A 19,911-nucleotide genomic window follows, 5' to 3' on the forward strand; every position below is an offset into this window, starting at 1 on the left:
CCTTTGAGCCATTATTGAGGCTTGAAAGTTTGGAACCTCTGTGTTAGTAGCACTCTGGGAACAGTTCAGCCAGAAGTGGGATATGTTCCCTGCAGACCTATAATTCTAGGAACTGCATTGTTTCCTAATTGGATCACTAGTTCTGAACTCATGGTACTATAAAAGGGGCCCTTTTTAGCAGAAGAGAAACTCAGAGGTCCTACAATCAGCAACTGACACCCACAGGAGTAGGGACTTGCCCAAGGCCACACAGTACGTTCACTTCATCCAAAGTTGTTGCAATCAAGTGCACTTGAAAAACCCTAATGGGAGAGGTTGGGGAGGGAAGGTGGAAAACATTTTATCAAGCATTAGATCATGACAAGTTCTTCTCAGAAGATTCTCTATACTTCCAGAAGTTTAAAAATGTGATGACTGAAGGGGGTCTAGTGTATATTTTTAAGCATTTTGGTAGTATTACTGACATTTGAGGATTTCCACTTGGCTTTTACTGTTTGGATGGTTAACAGCAGCAGCAACAAACTCTTATATAAAACTTATTTCTAAATGCCAAAGCAGTTTCTCTAAATACAGTATACAAAAAGAGAGAGGCATTTGCATAAAGTAGCTATTAATTTCCCTTTGTGCTACCAGATCAGGTAAGGGCCACACAGTTAAGAGAAAGCCCCTGCTTGTTCCCTGCTCATTCAGCAGCAGATCAGGGAAGAGCGCTGGGCTTGGCAATCAGGTCTCCTTCCTCTGAAGAGGTCAGAGCCCTCAAAACTCACTCATGAGTCCCCCACAGTGAGGCAGGAAGGTGCTCACAGGGCTCCACTCAGTCTACTTCACGTGCAGGAAGCAGACCCTTCACCTGCACATCCCAGCTCTGGCCTGTGGTGGCCAGAACAGAGCTACCTACTGGTCCACATTCCCGTCTCTCACACAAAAGGAGGAGTTTACTCCCTGACAGTTGCTGCTCTCAGGAATTTTATTCATCAGGTTTGTTTCTAAATAGCACTTCTCTCCATTTAATTCATAGTGTATTGATGGGGTTCTCTCTCTTTGGCTCCTCTATGAGGGCCTAGGCCTCCCCCTTTCCAGGATAGAGTCCAGCCTGTCTGCATAATTCTTCATGGGCCTTGAGTCCCTGTTGTTGTCCATGTGCTCTGCCTACATCTGCTTAGTTCAGTAGATGTTCATTGAGAATTGACTCTGGAATGCGTCTGCAGCACATGGCAATGGGAACATCTGCTCTCTTGACCTTGTGGAGCCTAGAGGCCAAGGACGGAGACAGTTTTGGGGACAGGAAGGGATAGAGCTGAAAGGAACCTCAAGAGTGGGGTTGAGGAAAGAGGGGAGATGATGTAGATTCCATGTCTCCCCAAACTGAGGTATTTTTAGGGTTTGCTGGGGCCACAGAGAGCTTCAAGAATTTCTAGTGTTCCCAAGTGGAGAATCTAGGAATCTCCCTCTTTCCTTATTACTCACCTGACGCCTGAACACATACTGTTTTATGTTCAACTGTTGCTTACTGTGTCTCTGAGTTTCTGCCTTGGCCAGATGACACACCTTCTCAAGACAGTGCCAATTGAATCCCATATGCTTTCTCCGGGGCTGAGGTGGAAGCAGGTGCTCCACAGGTACTTGGCTAACACACTTGTGTTGGGGAAAGTCAAGCAGCTGGGGCTGGGAGTAGGGTTCAGGCCTCAGGGTCTTGGCTGCCTTCCCTTGGTCTCTCCCTTTTGTGTGGCTCTGGAGAACTAATTTGCTGCCATGCTTAAGGACAACACCTAAATGTGCTCTTTGTATGACATAGCCATGAGCAGGGATGGTGCCATGGAGTATGCCTTCTCCCAAAGAGGAAAGAGCATCAGACAGGGAGACCCAGGTGTGGACCTCAGGTCCACCATGCTTACTCACTTGACTCTCTACATCTGTAAAAGGGGAAAATGACATCTCCCAGTGTTGTGAAGATTAAAAGTCAATATATGTGATAAAATGGCTAATGTATGAGTGTTGCTTCATGACCTGTAAGGGATTTCCCGTCCATGATCTCATTTGAACCTCATGGTAGAGCAAATATTGCTATCCTTTGTATTTTACAGATGAAAAGCCTGAGGTTCAGAGTGTGTAAATGACTTAGTAGAGATCACACAACTATTAAGAGGGGACTTTGGCCACCATCTGTTACTATGTTAAAGGACAGCTGGCATATGTACTATGTTATACAGGGTTTCAAGGTCCTTTCATGTCCACCAATTGCTTATGCTTCCTGGGGGGCCATATAATGTGTTGCCATATATGAAACATCTAGGGCATAATTTTAATGAGAATGTTGCAGTCAAGGAAGCAGTGAGCCTTTGGTAATCATGTGGATCCAACCACTTAACTGGCCATCCCTTTTGGGTGACAATAACAGATCATAAGGATTGTATAAGAACCAATGATAAGAATGTCTACAAGGTGTAATGACAAGCTCTGGTGATAGTTTGCCCACACTACAATGCATGAGCATGTTTGTAAGAATTGTGCCTCTGAATCTGACAAAATTTGCTTATATCTTCAGAAAACTTTGTTATGAACAAATTGAAATTACTCTTCCATATCTGATTTTAGATACTTTAAGTGGTGCATTTGAGAATAGGAACATTGATTATAGTATTTATAAGGAAATGGAAGAATGTTTTACTAATAACTATTAAAATCTGCTAGACTTAGGCTAAGCCTAATAAATCTAGTTAAAATAAGGGAAACACATTCTATCTTTGGCCTGATTAGGAAAAGGGTGTGGGGTGAGAGTCTTAGGCTGAGCTTGGCAAGGAAGAGTGTTTTGCCAACAGGAAGGGAGGTTATACAAGAATGGGGTGGACCGGTGATGACCCAGGGCAAAACCTGGCAAAGTACTTGGCCTCCTGTAGTTGGGCAGAGAATACAGAGGGGACAAGGATCCATCTGTCACCTTCAGCTCTGCAGGCCACATCTTAGGGTGTTTCCTGTGAAAGTTCCAGAAAAAAACCAGTGTGGTCAGCTTAGGGGAATATGTGGTTTATGCTGGAACACTGGACATACCACATTACTGGAAAGATGCACACTGGATGACCGGCAAAATAAAACTCAACTTTCCAAATGTTGGCAATGATAGGAGATTCAGTTCTAATGACCAGTTGTCTATTGAATGGATGCCAGTACAAATCATAACAAATTCATTCTAACCATGACAGCCACAGGAAGGACACAAAGAATTCAGTGTCCCTTATTCCATGAAACAGCTCACTGGAATCTGTGAATTCTAGAACTCAGGATGGGAGGACTCTGGGATCCTTGTCACATGACCAACCAAGACAGAGAATCCTGGGAGGCCTGAGGCCACAAAGATCTTGGCATCTGTGGGTCCACCTCCCCAGGAAGTCCCTCACCCATGTGAGGGTCACATGTAGGGCATGGGTGATAAGATTCCTGGATAGGACATTGACTCCCGATTGTAGGTGGGATGCGCAGAGCTGGGATCTGGCCCTGGTCAACCCATCAAACTCGGTAAGTCCTTGCTGTTTTGAGTAATAATAGGAGACTGTTGCATGCTTTGGCAGGGATTGAGAAGAAATTAGAATGTGGGGCTAAGAACACAGTTTTGGAGTTGAACAAATGTGGCTTTGTACTTCAACAGTGCCATCAACTGAGTGACTCTGGGTAGTATTTTCATTTCTTAGAGCTTCAGTTTCTTCATCTTTGTTGTAAAATAGGAGTGGTATTATAATTTTCTTGGTAGACTACTGAAGGCAGTAACTTAGATAAATATATATAGAATATCCAGCACTGACACATGTGCCTGACACATGGGTACTTACCACATAGCACAGCAGCACCCTGGCCACTGTAGCCTCCTCATGGGGTTGGCTAAGCAGGGATCCAAGGAAGAATCCTCTGACTTCAAGGTAGGTCTGGATCCTGGGGCACCTGTGTGGCTCAGTCGGTTAAGCATCCATCTCTTGACATGAACTCAGGTCATGATCTCTTGGTTCGTGAGTTCAAGCCCCATATTGAGCTCTGCACTGACAGTGCGGAGCCTGCTTGGGATTCTCTATCTCTGCCTCTCTCTCTCTCAAAATAAATAAATAAACTCAAAAAAAAAAAGGTAGGTCTAGATCCTAAACCTCTAGCAACCCCTGAAGTTTCCTCCTAATGGTGTGGGGGTGTGAGGAGGGCACAGTCTAGTTCCCTGGCTGTGTCAAAGTGTAAAACCTCCGTTCCTACCATTTTCTCCCTAGACTTGCTCAAAGACACACAGAACTATGGTATGGCACTAGGCCAAGTGTCAGTAGAATTGCGATAGGCTCTGTGGCTTACTGGCTGGGTGACCTTGAACAAGTCCTGTAATCTGCCAAGGCTTGGGTTTCTTCATCCACAAATGGAAACAAGCTTATCTGCTCTGTTTTCCCATCAGAGGGTCAAGTGCAATGTCGTCAGCCTGGCATTCAAGATCCTTCCATCATATTCTCTGGTCTCATCTCATATAAATCCTCTTCATGTTGACACAGCCCTGCCAAGTCAAACCTTTCTTAGGATCTCCTTCATACCAGAATGAGCCTTCCTGCCCAACTCTTTGTGGATCTAAATCCTATCTACCTCTACATCCCCTGCAACATCTAGCACAGGGTTTTGCATAAAATGGATGATTATTTTATTGGTTAGGGTTAGGTGACAGGTTAGGGTTACATGTGACAGGAAAACTAAAATGACAGTAGCTTAAAGAAGACAGAAATTATTTATCTCTTATGGCAAAGAGGTCCAGCAGAAAATACCGAGGGCTGGGATGGTGGTTCCAGGTGTCAGGGACCCAACTCCTTCTGTCTTGTTGTTCCACCATTCTTAGCATATCACCTCATGGTCCACTATGGCTATCAAATTCCAGACATCTTATTCTCATTCAGCCAACAGAAAGGAGAGGAAAAAGGCAAAGTGCATATTGTCCCCCTTTGGAGAAGCTTTACATAGATGCTACACATGACATTTCTGCTCATATCTTATCAGCTAGAACTTAGTCACATGATCATCTTAGCTGCAAGGGAAGCTGGGGAATATAGTTTTAAACTGGGCATATTGCCATGTCTGGTGTTTTTTTAGGTTTATTTATCTATTTTGAGAGAGAGTGCAAGCAGGGGAGGGGGCAGAGAGAGGGTGAGAGAATCCCAAGCAGGCTCCATGCCATCAGAGCAGAATCCAAAGTGGGGCTCAAACCCACGAATCATGAGATCATGACTTGAGCCAAAATCAAGAGTCAGATGCTTAACAACTGAGCCACCCATGGGCATATATCCCTGGGCATATTTCCATTTCTAATAAAATTGGTAGGGAAGTTGGGGGGTGGATATTGATATACTCGTATTGTTGCCTCTGCCACAGTTATTAAAAAAGTTAAAAATATGAAAACTCACTACCAAGTTTAAAGCCCCTTATAAGATTATGATCACAAAAACACTTACCTCATTTGTAATGATATGGGTATCCTGATATTTAGATTGGAAACAGCCAAATTCTTCTTCACCTCTGGTGGGAATGTGGTGACATGTTTATTAATAGAAGGATAACTCAGAGCTGTGAATGAAGATAAATTATGACTCCTTCTCTTTACTGCATTTTACCAATGAGGAAACCTAACTCCAGAGGCTAAGTGATTTGCCTATGGGCATGGTGTTGATGAAGGAGCCAGGACGAGAATTTGAGTTTCTAGATTCCATCAAGGCTTTTCACAGCTCCTCCCTGATGAGTGGCCCATTCAACTTCTGAAGGCCTTGAATTCTGTGGATCTCCCTGCTCATCCAGAACCCCTGGGAGCAGATCTTGGTCACTATGTTGTCAGCTGCATTCCTGCTAGCATGCAGTTCAAAAACCTTCAGTCTGGAAAAAGGGAAATACCAAGAAATAGAACATTCTATTTAAACAATGAGGGCTTTTTTCTAAAAGCAAATGATTACCTCCTTCTCTTTGCACCTAGAATACACAGGGCCCTGAATCAGGCACTGAAGGGAGATATAAAAAAGCATATAAAATGGTTATTGCCCTTGGTGTATAGATTCATTCTACTTTCCATTCATTTATTAAAAAATGATTGGAGCATCTAGGAGAGGTACACACTGGGCCCCACACTGGGTATGCCAAAATAAACTGTGCAGATACAGTTTTTGTTCTGAAATTGCTTATAGCCTACTGGGAGACAGAGACCAGTAAACAGGCAACTATAAAATAGAATTAAAAATAAGAATGAGCAGAGGGTTGGCTCAGTCAGTGGAACGTACCACTTGATGTTGGGGTTGTAAGTTTGAGCCCCACATTGGGTGTAAAGATTACTTAATAAAATCTTTAAAATAAAAAGTATGGTGATGGGGAGGAGACAAGGTACTCTGAGTAGGTCACCTAGACTTGAGTGTGTGTTTGAGGGCTCAGGGGTCAAGGCTTAGTGGATGAGATAATACTGACTGGAGACCTGAAGACTGAATATGTGTAGGCAAAGCAAGTGCTGTGTGAGAGGCATGGTAGGTGGGCAGGAAGAGGATTCCAGATAGAATGTCCAGGAGAGTGGGTGTGTCCAGGAGTGTGAGGTGCTGAGAAGGATTTATCATGACCAGAACATGGCAGGCCTCAGTGATAATGGTGGAAGGCATTGGTAGGGGGAGCAGAATAAGAAATGTGACTGAAAAGGTGAGCAGGGACCAGTCAATGAAGGCCTTTGAAAGGTCTGTTGGAAAGTTCATATTTTATTTTGAGGCCAGAGGGATAAAGTGTTTGAGGCAGGTTTGTATTTTTTGTATTTGCAACAGTCCTCTGGCCTCAGGGTAGAGAATGAATTAGAAGGGTTGGTCCAGATGCGGGAGACTTAGGAGGCTGTTGCAGTAATGGTGGCCTGAACCAGAGAATGACCTTGAAGGGTGAAGAGAAGTTGATGGATTTAAGATAGTTTTGAGAGGTACAACCAACAGGTTTTGGTGACTAGCTGGAAGAAAGAAATGAGAAAGATGGGGGAAACAAACATTCATGAAGGAAAAATTAAAGTAACAGATGCTAACAAAGCCAAGAATAAGAGCTATCCAAAAGGAAAATGGGGATATGACTGGTTGTTTTGAGGAAGGGATAATTGTTGTGGGCTAGAAAGATTTTGGAGGGCTTTCTGGAAGAGTTGAGATTGGCATTGGGCCTTGTATATGGGTAGGATTTTGGTGAGTGGAGAGGACATTCCAGGCTGAACTATGATGTAAGATTATTGAGACAGACAGTGTGTGATTTTTAGCAGATGGTTTGGTCATGGTTGTTTTTTTGTTGCTATTTTTTGTTTGTTTGTTTGTTTGGTTGGTTGGTTGGTTAGGGGGAGAGATACAGAGACCTGGTTCTCTAGGGGGATACAACTAAAACTTGAAGGGAAGGACTGAAGAGATGAATCCCATTACTCTCCCAGAGTGGTTTAGAGCTCTTTGTGTATCCCCAAAGCCATTTGTGTTGGAACCTCAAGAGGTCTGTGGACAACTAGATAGTCCATCATGACCAAACCCCCACAGATCCCAGTTTCCACCATAAGAAAAAAAAGTCTTCCTTCCCCAAAGGGATTACTGTTATGTTTGTGAGTCTTCTGCAGTGACCTAGGTCCTCATGTTGAGAGCTACCATGCTAGGGTATTGTTTTCCTATCTCTAGGCCTCTCCAGAGCCCAGCCTGGCAGCTTGCATTGTAAGGCCTGTGAAACCACCAGGGAGACTGCTTTAACCCAAGGCTGTGGAAAATACAGCTGTGTAACTGGGTGTGTGGAGTAGCCCCTCTGGTCCTGGGGTGTGAACTCTTGCCAGGCACCATGCCCTGCCTGAGCACCCTGCACCACACCTCTGGTTACTGACCCTAGCCTACATGCTAATGGCATCTTGGTCCCACCTTCTCTGGCCTAAAACCCACTGGTGTCTTCTGCTTTGGCCCAGCCTCCAGGCTCTGACATTGGCTCTGGTCTAAGGACTGCTACAAATATTCCCAGGGAACCCTTTCTAGGGGCACTGGCCCTAGGTAAGGTGAATACTGATAACTTCTAATTGGCCAGTACTACCACTTAAGGACCCACAGTGTCCTAGTGCTGCACTGGCCTCTAGTACATCATTTCTCACAGTCACAACCCTCTTACAAAGCACATAGTATCCCAATTTTACCAAAGAAGAAATTGAAGGATATTAAGACTGTCCAAGCCCACCCAGTCTACCTGTCCTCTGTCCTAAATATCCTTTAGGTGAGTTGGGGAACTCCAGGAGATAAGTGTGGCAGACATTACATTTTATCCTCACAAGGACCTTATCAAGAGAAGTACTATTCCCCTTTTATAAATGAGATGCAGAGAGGTTAAGTACTTATCCCAGGGTCACATAGCTAGGAATTGGTAGAAGCAGGATCCAAACCTAAGTCTGCCACCAAACCCTCCTCTCTCTACCTCTCCAGGTACCTAAAACAGGTGAGGGTTCAACCTCTTTTCCTGAATCAAGGTTCCAATGTCCACGTAGGAAAGCACAGTGATTCAGAAAAGTAATTTCAGTGAGGTCATGTACCTTAGTCCCAACACACTCTTCTGTGATCCTTTTATAGATGGGAAAACAGAAGCCCAGAGATGTGCAAGGGCTTCACACCATGCTATCACTGTATTTTCTCAGTCCCTTCTGCCCATTCCATGGAACATGGACACAGCTCCTGGGATTTGAGCCCAATGCCCCAGCTTGGGTGGTACCTACCCCCCACCTCATCCTCCCCACCACCCAGTCTCCTGTTCAAAGGCCCAGATGACTCAGCTTTGATTCAGGTTGAATGAGTCATTAAGGGTAAAACAAAGAAAAGAATGCCTATTTCCTTGCTAGATGAAATAAACCCACCCACCTTTTGACATCTTTTTGTTCTGAAATGATGATGGTATGCAATGACTCAGAATTAGCATACTCAAAGAGACTTTTCTTGAAAATGAAGGGACAATGTGTGAATAAATGAGCTGAAATTGGCTCATGAAGGGAGGGAAGGATGACCTCCGGCACATCAATGCAGAGTGGAGGCTGAATGAATGTGCAATAATGGGAGGGAATGTGCAATTCTTCAGGGGGTAGGAGAGCAGAGAGGAAGCCCATGTGAGGGCCAAGCAGCAAGCCCTTCAAGTCCCCTTAATGGTAAAATCTGAAGAAGCAACCACCAATTCCCAAGCCTACTTGACTCAACGCCAAGCACATTCACAAGCATCTAGAAGAAGGGGAAGAAAGACATTTTCAAAAGAGCTGGTGTCTAATACCAGAGAGCCTTTCCATGCCAAGCAGCCTGGCTAGTGGCAATGAGGGACTGGGAGAGGGACAATGTGTATTGAAGCCAACTCTTAACACCGTGTTCCTCTCCAGAGGAATGAACTGAGAGGATCTAATGTACTACAGCCTGCCCTTAAAATGTGGAGTAACTGGCCTCTTGCCCAGTAGTTGCAGGTCATAGCTTGGCAATGCCCAGATCCTCTGGTTTTTTGGTGGTGGGAAAAGAGGACAGAATTGGAAGCCAGAAGAGTTGGCACTTTCTCAAGCTTAGTACTAGATGGACTGGGGTAAAACTCTCAACCTCTCTCAGACTGTTTCCTCTGAGGAAACAGGAGGTGACTGCTACAACCTGCATCAGGAGTTGGTGGTTGGGAGGAGGAAATGTGATAATGCAGGAAAGAGAACTGCTCTGTCAACTGTAAGATGCTATTCAAGTGGTTGTTATTATTGTGTTTACAGACATAGATTTAACATATTCTGACAGACCTGACATCAAACTAGGAATCTGAGGCCATGGGTGCATTCCATTCCATTCCTTAGCCTCTGAAAAAACATGAGATTAGAAATGCATTTATTGGGAGTGAAAGTTTTCAGCAGAGCTTCCTTTCCTTTGCAATGAATTCCAGGCCTCCCATGATGCTCAAAGAACTCTGCAGGAAGCTGCTGGGGAAGGCTAAACTCCATTCTGGTTGCTATAAAACTTCATTTTGGGTTCTGTTCTGGGAGCTTCTCCATTTCAGTTACCTGCACCACTACAAAGGGTGGAAAGACTCTTGACAGGAAAGTGGTTTCTTGTTTCATAGCATTAGCTTTTCATAAATAATGTTATCAGTTTGAACAGAAAAAGGCCACAGAAGAGCTGATTATGGGGTAATTATTTTAGAACAGGAAGGAAATTAGAAACTCGTAGTAAAACCCTGAGATTTTCTAGATGAGGAACTGCAGCCCATGCAGGGTAATTGGTTTTCCCTGGGTCTCACACTTGAATCAGTGAGCTGGGATTAATCCCTAGGAGTCCAGCTCCTATTCATGTGACCCTTCCCTGACACCAAGGTGGAAAATTCAGATGTCTTCAGGGTCTAAGAAGGAGGGTATTGGTGGGTAAGGCCATAGGGAATGGTGGATGTTCAGTTCAGTTTTCTTTCAGTTTACCCTGTTTGGGGTTTGCTGAGCTGTTTGAATCTGTAAACATATCTTTCACCAAATTTGGGAAATCTTTAGCCATTATTTTTTTTCAACTATTTTCTTCTATATCAATCTTTCTCTGCTCCCTTAAGAACTACAATGACATGAATGTTAGACTGATATTCCACAGATCCCAGAGGCTCTATTCACTATTTTTCAAACATTTTTCTCTGTGTTCTTCAGATTAGATAACTCCTATGGATCTCTCTTCCAGTCTACTGGCTCTTCCCTCTGTCATTTGCATCCTGCTATTGAGCCCATCCAGGGAATTTTTTTAATTTCAGATATTGTATATCTCAGTTATAAAATTTCCATTTCAAAAAAGTTTCTATTTCTCTACTGATAACTAATTTTTATTCATTTCAAGAGTTAAGGTAAATACCTTAACATCAAAGAATGATTGTAACAAATTGCTTCAAAATCTTTTTTTTCTTGTAATTTCAACATTGTCTTTCATCTTTTCCCTTGAGAATTGCTCACCTTTTCCTAGTTCTTATCACATTGAGTAATTTTGGATTGTATCTTAAGATATTTTATATGGGATGTTATATAACTCTGGGTCCCATTAAAATCAGAGCAAGTTGATTTTTTGTTTTGGTTCATCATTCAAGCAAACCAGTTAAGTGAAGACTGCAAGTTCTGTCTCACCTTCTGTATGCAGAGGTTCTGCTGTCACCTCAGGTTCCAAAGCCTCTGCTGTGTGTCTGGATATGTTCCACACATGTGTGGCTCGGAGGGAAAGTCCAGGACTTACATCGGTTCATACATGGAATCCCTTCCTTCCTCTCTTTCCTCTTCCGGATTTCCCTCACATCCATCAGCTTAACAGGGTCACCTATCATCTTTCTGGCTAGAAAGATAGAGCTCTTTCTCAGAGTTATAGCCACTAATGACATCACAAAGTTTTATTCTACTAGGCCTTTCCTCTGGATAAAGTGGCAAGAGAAAAGAGAAAAAGAAACAAGGACTCCTCTCATACTCTTCATATAACAGAGGCCCTCTTCTACATTCTTCTGTCCTGAGATAACAAGATTTTCCTCTCGGGGATTTTAGGTGCCCAAGCTGCTGCCATGGTGATGACAGTGTGGTTTGGAAGCTGCATCTGGCCTTGAGACTGAACTGAGAGAGAAAATATATGAGGACAAGAACAAGAAGAATCTTTCCCACACACTCTGGCTTGCAAGGGCCCCTTTTCCAGGTCATTAGTCCAGAAAGATTGGCTGTTTCATATAGTTGTTGTGGTCTATGACCACTGTGCAGTTTCATGAGTCACCTCACCCTCAGATCAAAGCCAGGAGAAAAATTCTACGAAACTCACTGTCACCATATTGGTCATGTAATGAGTTATTTCTTTCACCAATCCACCTACTTTTACTTATTTTTCAGAGTCCTCAATTAATTGCTGTGTGTGTGTGTGTGTGTGTGTGTGTGTGTGTGTGTATTTTGTTCACAGTGTTTAGTTGTAATCAGTTTTCCTCCTCCATTTGGTCATACCTGAAAGTCTAGCAACACACCTGGAATCCATCTCTTTTGGTTGGTACTCCCCCCCACCCCCACCCCAGGGCTTACTGGCAGAGGGCCACTGATGGAAACTGTTATATTTAAGAATCTTATATTCCCTGGTCTGAAGGTGTCAGGTCCCAGGAGTCAATGGCTCCAAGTTTTCCACCTTGTTTGGGTTGATACTTGATATTGATGTTCACTCAACAAAGGTGTATGGAATGTCCCTATGTGCTATCTTATGGGGCTACAAAAATGGTCCTCAACCTTAATGAGCTTGCAATTCAGTGAAATAATAGGAATTTGGATTAGAAATTTAGGATCCAAGCTCAAAATCTTTCTCAAGGTCTTTTGTATACCCTCAGAACCACAACACATCATTAGAGAGCATTTTACAGCCTGATTCTGGGGCTTTCCCTTTCTAGAAAACATCTTTGATAGTCTTTTTCTTTTGAGGGGAAACGGCAAACCACTTTTATAGAACAGTATATAAAGTGCTACTTTTAGTTTTGTGAACTCTACAAAAATGGCAAGATGACTCTGTATTATGGTCTTCTTGTCTACTAAACATAGTCTTAAGAGAATATAGTCTGGTTTGGGGCTCCAGAACTCAAAAGGGAAATGAAGACATTGGAGAGTATCCAGAGTAGCACTTGAAGTAGAAAAAGGATGAAATCTGATATTAAAAAAAGAAAAGAGTGGGAGAAGCTGAGGCCATTTTCCAAGGAGTTAATTCTTCATAAGGAAGATTACTTCCCCAGCCCATCTCTACTGTCTCTTCTCTTTGAAAGCACTTACCTTCGCTTTCTACATCAAAGTAATGCCAGTGGGTTGAATCTGCGAAGGGAGATAAATATCAGGAGAAAGAATAGGGGTTAGCCATTTAGCTAGCACAAGTAGATGTTATGCATCAGCAAGAGTGTTCTGTGCATCAGTTATCTTACCATCCTCATGACAGTCCAGCAAGCCTTTGTGATTAGTTTTGTGATTCCTATATGGCAGACAGGGAGACAGACTCAAAGGGTGCTGTGATTTTTCTCAGGGTCCTAAAAAGGGAAACATAGACTAGAACCTAGGTATCTTGAGTTCAGGTTCTGTTTTCTTCACTCCATCAGCCTCTAAGACGTTGGGGTCTGAATGGTTTCCCTTCTCACACTACTAGAGCCACAGTGGTTTTCTATGTAACATGTGGGTCATTCTGAGGAGTTTGGGGAAGAGATACTACTACCAGTGGTGGGATCTGGAGGCTCCCAAGAGAGAAAGAAGTTCACTGGGAAGCCAGGCCCCAGGTCCTCCAGACCTGTATGTCCTTGGAGCATAATTCAAGAAAGTGCTTATCGTCCTCTCTCAAAAATAAAAAATTCAGAAACTGACCATGAGACAAAGGAAAGAAAGGTGAAGTAAGAGTGAGATCATTTTCCACGACCTCTTCTGACCAGGAAGGTGACTTGGGGATGGAGGAGGGACTGCTTTGTGGGGATTAGTAGCAGCAGAGTGGTGGAGTCATCCCTAATTCCCACTGGGCCTCAGTGCTGGCCTTGGCTGAGGAGAGCTGAGAGTGTTGAGCTGGTAGGGCTCTCTCCTTCCTAAGGGGTCAGTGAAGAGCAGCTTCTCTTCGATTTCTGGTAAGGTTGGTGGAACCTGCTTGTTGAATTCCAGAACACACAGGGCTTCTCCTTGTCAGTCTCTTTATGGCTCCTGTCTATCACCATCTCATCCCCTCTTTCTAATTTAATAGCAAGGAGAAAGGAAATGAACATTGATAGAGCCCTAAGTGTTCAGCATCATGCTAAACTTTACATTCATTAGTTTCTAGCAGAGGATTTGGTACACTGTAGGTGCTCAATAGATGTTGTGCCCCCATCTCTTCCATCTCACTAGTCTCCAAATATGAGGCAGTGAGTGCCTGCTCAGTTTTATGACCGTTGAAGAATGGAGGCAAAAACAATGTCAAAATGGCAAGGGTGAAAATGAGACTAGAATTTGGGCTAATCACGCTGGCTTCTCAGGGTTCTCCTCTTTTAAGAAAAACTGTTTCTGTGAGGAAAGTGAGGTGATCCAGAAACTGGCAGCCTAGCAGAGGACTGAACAAAAAGATATGTAGAAGCCTAGGAAACTTAGGGCTTGAGCAGCGCCCCTTGGCACCTGAAGAGCATCTTTAAAAGTTGGCTCCCACTTGTCCCAAAGCAAGCAGACTTTTACACCATTATAATACTCTGTTCCAGGTGTGACCCATTTTTAATCTCTGAAGTTCTCAATCAGTCATGAGCTAATTCTCTAAAAATGTCACTGTAAGTCCACATACAATTATATTTCTCTGCAAAGAGAAAGGAAGGTTGCCTGAGACCACTGGTCCCCACTAAACAAGCAGGGTCTTGGCCAAAATCTTTGAAAGTTTGTGACATCAATAAATTCCCTATTAGGGAATCCTTTAGATTTTTCTGTATATTATATTCTGAATGCCATCTTCTCCTCTCCTTTCCCCCTGCCCTGGCTGGGTCCTTATCACTTTTGCCATAAACTCCCAATGGGCTCCCTGCCTCCAATCTAAACACAACAGACCATGGATCTTCGTGAAACATTTGCTTTTGTTGGGTCCAAAAAGACTTCAGTGGCTTTTGATTGCATATAGGAAATGCCTAGATTCAGTAATATTTTCCAAACATCTCCCCTACTTCCTCTGACATGAATCCTACCTTCAGTCCAACTGAATTACTTATTGCTACACAAATATGCCTAGACTCTCCCAACTTTCCCAACTTTTTCCTGCCCTCTGCCAGCACATTCCTCCACCCTCCCACCCCCGCTTCTCAGTCCTCACCACCAATGGGAGATCACTCCTCCTTTAAAGATGGGCTGGTCACCTGAACACAAGACAGCTCCTCTGCAATTATACCTTTGATTATCTGGACTCCTTGTGCCACATATAATCATCCTGTATTGTTAATTGCCTTTATATGTCTATAATTTGCTTCCACCTGTGGATATGACAGCACTGTGCCATATTCTTCTCACAGAAGAGGCATTTGATATTCTATTACACACTTTACAAGAGCTATAAAGATGATTTTGTCATTAAAATGTTTTATTATTTTCAATGAACATCTGGGGCATTGAGATGGTAGAAGAAAAGGAGATGGAAGGATTTCTTTTCTAAAGCTATTTGTCCTTCCTATGTACATTATATAACCTCTGATTATTTCCAGTGTTAAAGAAATAGTCCCTCTGGACCTTTTATAATGATTCAAACACTGAAATGATTCACCAGTTCACAAGGAACTGGTGTGACCCATTTTTTAAAAAAGAATAAAACGAGAGAAAAACCAAATATTGGCTCATTTGAGGGGAAAAATAAACTGGCTGCCCTTCTATTTTTAAAATATTTTTAAAGAACTGAAAATGCACCACAAAATGCAAGAGTTTGCTTTTGTACTTTTGGAATCAAGTAGCGGCATGAAAGTAAACAACTAAATTTCAGGGAAGAAATTTGCCAAGTCTCATGGGACAAAAATTAAGTATTTACCTTTGAATGAAACACATTTTTGATGTCTCATCGGGGTATAAACATCATCTCTGGATTCTCTACTTTCCACCCATCTCTTGTCGGGCAGGGGAAGTCACAGAGCTGCAGCTGACATCACTCACCTGGGCATTCCTCTTGAGAAGGAAAGACTCAGGAGTTTAGTTTCTACCACGGGGACCCTTAGGAAGCAGGTAGGGCTTTTTTTTTTTTTTTTTTGCCTGACTTTATACTTTAGCATCTCTCACTGACTGATGACCTGACCAGAATGTTTGCTCCCCAGATTCTCATAGGACTCTAGAGCTTACCTCCTCCTCTGTCTTCAACATTTACTCCCTCTTTACCCACTGAACAAGTTTTCTCTTGCTACATAACAAATTACCACAAACTTGGTGGCTTAAAACAACATAAATTTATTATCCCATGTAGGTCTGGCATAGGTATGGGATAGCTGCTCAAGGTCTCACCAGGATGGAATCAAGGTGTTGGCCAGGGCTGGAATGTTACTTGAGGCTTAGAGTTCTCTTCCAAGCTCACTGCTTGTTTAATTCACTTGCAGCTCCTAGAGGCCACATGTGGTTCCCTGCCATGTGGTTCTCTCTACAGCATGGCAGACTGCTTCTTCAAGGCCAATAGGAAAGCCTCTCTTCTGCTTGGAATCACTCTGACTTCTGGGAAGGCCTGCACCCTTTTAAAGACTTCACCTGCTTATTTCAGGCCCAGGATAATCTCCCTTTTTAATTAACTCAAAGTCAACTGATTAGGGACCTTGATTATACCTACAAAACCCCTTTTACTATATAAAGTAACATAGTCACAGGTGTGAAATTAGATCTTCACAAATCATTTTCACTCTCATGGGGAGAGAATTCTACAGGGGGTGGAGATTATCTTAGAATTCCACCCATTACATCTACCCCCTCAGGTTCTTGGTCCATTGGGTTCAGTCTTCCACTTAACAGTTTGCCAGAATAAGTCCCAGATAAATCACTTTGTCATTCCTGAGCCCTTCTCTTGATGTGGACTCCTGGCTCTCCTCTCTGGGTCTCTATCCCCAGATCCTCTGTCATTGCCCCCTCCCCAGTGTACCTGATGAATTAGTGCAAGTGTCTCCTCCTTTGTAACTCCCCCCACCTTATTTATTCTCTGCCCTCCTGTGCCAAACAAAATTAGCTCTCTGGGCTCCCTAACACCCTGTATGAGCCTTTGTGTCAGCAGTCATCTGTTTTACTATCACCTTAGTAATAGGAGAGCTGCCTCTCCTCTAGGCTCATGTCTCTTTAGGGAAAGGATCTGTCATGTCCATTTCTGTCATCTCAGAGCAAAGATGCAGTAAAAGGCACATGCTAGGGGTTCAATAAAAGTTGGATGAATGAATGGAAAGCCCAACAGCAGTCCAGCAGAAAGTATGTGGGGACAAAGGGAATGTTGTCAACTGGCTCAGAGCATGGAGGTGTGAAGAGAGCAGTGGAGGGCAGTGAGCAATACCTGGTGCTTCATGCGTGAAGCTCATAGTGTCCAGCTTTGGTTTTGAGACATCTTAACCATATGACTATGTTCTCCATTTATCCCTGCTAGCTAAGTTTTTCTTAGACATATGACATAGGACATGCCCTTATAGTTCTTTTCTCAGGAATTTTCCAAAACCACATTTTCCTGTAATGCACTGAAGAGTTGATACTCATGAGTGATGTCCTACATTGAAAGGAAGAGAAGCAGTCACTTGGGAGTAGTAAACTGTTTTCAATTACAACCCTAAAGCTCACCTTACAGAGTTTATACTCATGTATCTTTTTAAAAAATAAATTAAAAAAACCTGAATATTATGCTGTGAATCTTCTCCTAAAAGAGACTCAGAGGCATTGCCATGTCACTGAGAATGTCATGGCTTATGAGGATTCTCTTACAAGACTTTCTACGAGTGAGAACTCCAATCACCTTCAATGTACTTTTCTTTCTTCAAGAAAGACAAATTTAACTATGGAAGTAGTACTTGGAAAATGTAAATAAAATAAGGATGCCCCATAAACTCACCACCCCCTGAAAGCCACGAAAGCCACTGTTAACATGATTTAGTTTGGAAAAATGTAGGGAGAGAGTTTTACTCCTGGAAAGGACTACTGTCTCTCTTCTACACTCACTGCAAACATCAGCCTAAGAGATGCTGGGTGGAGAAGAAGCACAAGTCATGTAAAGGTGACTTTATTTGGCAAAATTTACTTCCTGGCTAGCACCTAAAGGGAGATGAACAGAGAGAAAGGGATGGTTTCCACAACACCCCCAAGACAAGGAATGCACTATGCAAATCCAGCACCAGGGAGAGCGCCAAGTGGGAGCTTCAACTCAACATTTATAGAGCCATCAATGTCTCCCAACCCAGAAAAACAGCAAAAATGTTAATTTTTTTAAATCACTAAGTAAATACAATGTCAATACTTAACTTAAACAAAGTTGCCCTTATAGCACACTTAAGGTTTCTAATGACTTCTTCCTCCCCCATCTTATATTTTTTCTCCCTGGCCTTATATTTCTGGACTTTCCTGCTGCAATTGATGAGCTCAGAAGCACCAAAAACACTACCACCACTATCATCATCACCTCTCTCACCCCATCTTTTTCATTTGAACACCCCCTGCATCCTGCACCCTGCCCTTTCATTTGCACTTGCTGCTTTGCAGGATCCATGCACTCCCTGTGACCCTCGGCCCCATGTATTCACAGCCTGGGATCTTCAGGCTCCTAAGGGACATTTCTCGTTATTGACTTACCAACAAGTCGAAGTTGAATTCATCATCATGTCTCTCTTCAAATTGGCCTCTCTCTCCCCCTCTCACTGCTTCCTGCCATATAACCAAATTCACTTGTTGGTTTCTTTTTAAAAATTTTTTAATGTTTATTTTGGAGAAAGAGAAGGAGGAGGAGGAGGAGGAGGAGGAGAGAGAGAGAGAGAGAGAGGGAGAGAGAGAGGCACCAGCATAAGCGGGGGAGGGGCAGAGAGGGGGGGAGGACAGAGGATCTAAAGTGGGCTCTGTGCTGACAGCAACAAGCCTGATGTGGGGCTTGAACCTACAAACTGTGAGATCATGACCTGAGCAGAAGTCAGAGGCTTAACCAGCTGAGCCACCCAGGTGCCCCCACTTGTCAGTCTCTTAGGGAGGGCCCTCTCTTCACTCATTGCCCATTCCCTATGCACTCAAGACCGCTGGTTTTCACCTCCTTATCTTTGCTCAGACTGTTTCCATCACCAAGAGGCAGAGGTTTCAAAATCTGCATTGACACTTCAGAAATTCTACCAAAATCCAACTATACTTGGTACCTCCAAGCACTCCATGTGTTTAGGGTGGGCTATGTGTCTACGTCATTTATGTTCTTGTTAGTAATGACATTAATGATTACTACTTATGTAAGGGCTATTCTATGCCAGGACACACATCTTTTTTTAAAAGGCATAGGTAGAAAGAGAACAAAAGTAGCTCAGAATACTAAGGGGCTATGATTGGAGGGGTGTCAAGAAATAGCTCCCCCAACCCCCCAAATTCCTTCCTTGCCCAGTCTGTCATGCCTAAATCCTCTAATAGGAGTGCAATAATAGGAGTACATGTCATTGAGGAGTTAAAATCTTCACCCTTACCTCCTTCAGCACTCTCCCAACCCCTTCCCATCCCACCCCTCTGTTCAGTGCAAAGACTTATGGGAGCAGCAACATTCTAAGCTGTTAACAGCTAAAGCCTTCATAGAGGATTCTGTCCCACAGTGACAGTTGGCTGAAGACAGTGAAAGAGAGAGGTCCTTCAGGAATGGGTTGGGAGTGAGAATGGAAGGGGAAAGGAAAGAACCAGCTTTATAAGAGGTATATCCCAGATTCAGGCTCTACCCAGCCTACTGACAGAGTGTGTTTTACTGTGTTTAGAGCCTTGCCCTTCCTGAGCCATTCCTGCATGCCTTCAAGAGAGCCCACTGACCCAGCCCTGCAGGGGACCCAGAGATGAATCAGACATGGATCCTGCACTCGAGGAGCTTACTGTCTAGTGGTAGAAAGTGAAAAGTACCATAGCAAAGACAATTCAAGGGGGCATAGGGCTTCAAAAGAGAGAAAGATACAGGCTGTACATCAAGGAAGGCCTGCCAAGGGAGGTCGCATTTGAGCTGGACTTAGGAAGGTGATGGGGAATTTTCCATAGGCAGAGATTGGAGGTGGTGCTAGTTATGGTGATGGATACCTTCAGTCCAACACTGTGATCTGTAGGGGCAGGGGTAGCTGGAGAAAGGTGAGAAAAAGCCAAAGGATACTCTAGGTGTGTTTTCTAGTAAAAGGACACCAAGGATGACACTTTGCCTGCTTTAACATTTTGCCCAATGTTGCCCAGATGAAAGCAGGTCATAATTTATAAGGCATGATGTCTAAAAGTTGAGAACTTAAGGCTGG

The 19,911-nt window shown here is 43.4% G+C and overlaps 1 long non-coding RNA gene across 3 annotated transcripts; it reads right to left on the reverse strand.

Moving 5' to 3' along the window:
- Positions 1 to 943: 943 nt before the first annotated feature.
- On the reverse strand, positions 944 to 18,347 carry LOC122468646. 3 transcript variants are annotated; one of them, XR_006293296.1, is made up of 6 exons: positions 15,953 to 18,247; positions 15,489 to 15,622; positions 12,910 to 13,011; positions 12,764 to 12,802; positions 5,460 to 5,874; positions 944 to 1,250 (listed from the first exon to the last, which is right to left on the reverse strand). It is a non-coding gene; the product is annotated as an uncharacterized LOC122468646 (long non-coding RNA). The 3 variants fall into 3 exon arrangements; XR_006293297.1 differs by lacking the exon at positions 944 to 1,250 and adding an exon at positions 2,585 to 2,972; XR_006293298.1 differs by lacking the exons at positions 15,489 to 15,622; positions 15,953 to 18,247 and adding an exon at positions 18,254 to 18,347.
- Between the last annotated feature and the right edge of the window lie 1,564 nt (positions 18,348 to 19,911).

This window comes from Prionailurus bengalensis, chromosome B3 (genome assembly GCF_016509475.1).
Source record: "Prionailurus bengalensis isolate Pbe53 chromosome B3, Fcat_Pben_1.1_paternal_pri, whole genome shotgun sequence".
Taxonomy (NCBI): domain Eukaryota; kingdom Metazoa; phylum Chordata; class Mammalia; order Carnivora; family Felidae; genus Prionailurus; species Prionailurus bengalensis.